The sequence below is a fragment of the Felis catus genome, chromosome D1 (assembly GCF_018350175.1).
Source record: "Felis catus isolate Fca126 chromosome D1, F.catus_Fca126_mat1.0, whole genome shotgun sequence".
Taxonomy (NCBI): domain Eukaryota; kingdom Metazoa; phylum Chordata; class Mammalia; order Carnivora; family Felidae; genus Felis; species Felis catus.
The window spans coordinates 95,908,558-95,911,161 of record NC_058377.1 but is presented as its reverse complement, the minus strand read 5'-3'; the positions used below and the strand labels follow the sequence as shown (position 1 = coordinate 95,911,161).

Genomic DNA, 2,604 nt, shown 5'->3' with positions numbered 1-2,604 from the left:
GAGAGATTTTCAGCTCACATGTGACAAATTTCCATTAGTTTTAGCTTACCACTCAAAAGTGGAAATAAAATGGTAGGGTGGGGGTGGGTGGGTAGAAAACACAATTTCTACGGATAGTGGGTTTTCCAAGAACCACACTTTTTGTAGTGATTGTTTTTGAGAAGGAGAGCATTCACTGTGACCTCAACAAATTCTGATATGGTCAAACCTGGGATCTGTTTTATTTTGTAGAGGCGGAAATTAACATTGTGAGGCTGGACTAACATCTATGGCTGGACTGGGGTCCCTGAAGGGCATTTGGGTCAATAGGAACTGATAGAAGATGAACCTTAGAGCCTAACAGGGTGACTCTGGCTCACGAATACTGGGCTTCTGAGATCACTACAAATCACCCTAGACAGTGCTGGTAAATGTCACTTACCTCACCATCCAGGAACCTGTGGTTCAGAACCCATGAAGAAAAGCCTTGGGTTTCAAATGAAAATGTCTAGAGTGAAGCCATCACAATGCGGTAGAATGAAATGCAAATTTAATTGGAGGAAAAAAAGTCTGGATGATTCCATCCTGTATTCAGGGGCAGTCCAATTCTGAGGATCCTTCTCTTTCTCTTCTTCCTACCTCCACATTCTTAATCAGTCCAAACAGTCATGAGTAAGCGCTTTCACTATATCTGACTGGGACTAAGGGATTTCTGGTCTTTCCATCTAGTTTTAATTACATCACACTCAGATACCTCGAGTATCTTCATTGAGTGTGACTGCTCTGGCAGAGGCTTGCAACTTCATTTTGGAAGAGGTAGGATGTGCTGTGGTTTTCCTCACCTAGGGACTGAATGCTGGGCTGTTGGGCATGAGGCAGGGGCTGTTGGGCATGAGGAAAGAGGGAAACCAATGTTAGCCATCTTGACATAACTCAGAGGGGAACTTGCCAAACAGAGAACAAAGCCACTGCCCATAAGACAGGCACCTTGGAGAAAGAGCTGAGTGGGTAGTGAATGGAGGAAGAATGGTGATCAGGAAGGGGTAATTATGGCAAGCGTTAATAGGAAGATGAATGTGAGCAGCAACATTGCAGAAAGCATGAGGCAAAGGATGAGGTGTGTCCTGGGTGTTTGAGGACTGCTCTGAAAACTCATCTGGTCTCCTCTTGATCGTTGGCGCTCCTACAACAAGCAAGAATGAAAGGGATATGGTGTCAGCAACCTATATTCCATCACTCACAGTTCTCTGTGAGCATGCAGTTCCAGACTCTCCCGTCCCTCCCTCAGTGATATCATTTTGGCTTCCTTGAGGGTGGTAGGGACACAATGTTGGTGGTAGGGCAGATGTTCAAGGCTACAGTTAGATAAAGGGATCCTCAGCCTTACCAGCAGACTGCCAAATATGAGTTCACTTCAAATTGGCAGGTCTGGACCAACTTATTCATCAAGAAGTCACATTTCTGGCAAAGTAGAGTTTGTGGTATTAACAGGTCGAACCAGAGAGACCTGCTTCCACTGGTAGCTGAGGGCCAGGGAGTTATGTCATGGACAAATACTTTTAACCCAACTACTCCATTTAGGACAGTGACAGCCCAATTGCTCAGAAGGTGCTGCAGAAAGCCTTGTATCTGTTGCGTTATTACCAGCAGATACCATTCTGATCCCATTATGACATCACTCTGCCTATAGGAGAAGGGGCAGCTCACAGGAAATCTTGAGGAGGGGTGGAGGAACTAGGTGACACCTGGTGTGGCTGATGTCCCATTATGGAGATTTAGAGACACAACAGAGAAATTGGAGATTAGCACCCAACCCAAACAGGAGTGGGAATCCTGTGATGTACCCATGTCTCAAATCCCCACAAAGAACCCATTTGGAAATGCTTTGAAATTCTTCTGCATTAAGTGAAAAAGTTTACATCTTTGCATGGTATAGGAGAGTTGAAATCATATTTCAGATTCTCTCAGGGACCTAGATAACCTTTGAAATGTGGGTTGGTTAGAGATCAACCTTGAAAAGATAAGTGGCTGTGTAATTCCTAATTCCCAAATGACTCAATATCAAGAGTACTCGATTATGAACCAACCTGAAAAAGGGAAAGGAATGACTCAGGCCAGAGTCTATATCTAAGGATCAAGGAGGTGGTTTCACAGTCTTTATTTGCTACAGTTAAAAAGCCTAATCTAGACCTCAGTTTCAACCGATGCCAACCAGAAAGTCAGAATTTAAGCTGTGAGTGAAGATTCTGGTCTTTGCTATTTGCTCCTAACCAAAATCTGGAACACATCACTCAATATCTTAAATTCCCAACTTATAAAATGAGTGTACTGCTATGTGCCCTATCCACCTCACAAGATTTTATTTTTAAAAACGTAGGTGTGAACATGTTCCACAAATTAAAAAAGGCCTCACCTCTGTAATGGAAATTCTTCTTAGTCACTGTGGTAGTTACTCTGCGTTCTTCAGTCTGAGCATCACAGTGAGAGCACAGATTGGGCAAGCATTGTCATGTAATCAGTTGTCTCATGGGCTGAATTTTTTACAAAGCAAGGTTGAAATGCTCTAGAACCCAGGAGATTTATGGAGCAATCCCAGAGCCAGGTATAACCTACATATGTTGGGTG

At 43.5% G+C, this 2,604-nt stretch overlaps 1 long non-coding RNA gene across 1 annotated transcript; it reads right to left on the bottom strand.

The window, feature by feature from the left end:
- Positions 1-512: 512 nt before the first annotated feature.
- LOC123380581 lies at positions 513-2,386 on the bottom strand. The gene is made up of 2 exons (XR_006586553.1): positions 1,367-2,386; positions 513-1,162 (listed from the first exon to the last, which is right to left on the bottom strand). It is a non-coding gene; the product is annotated as an uncharacterized LOC123380581 (long non-coding RNA).
- Between the last annotated feature and the right edge of the window lie 218 nt (positions 2,387-2,604).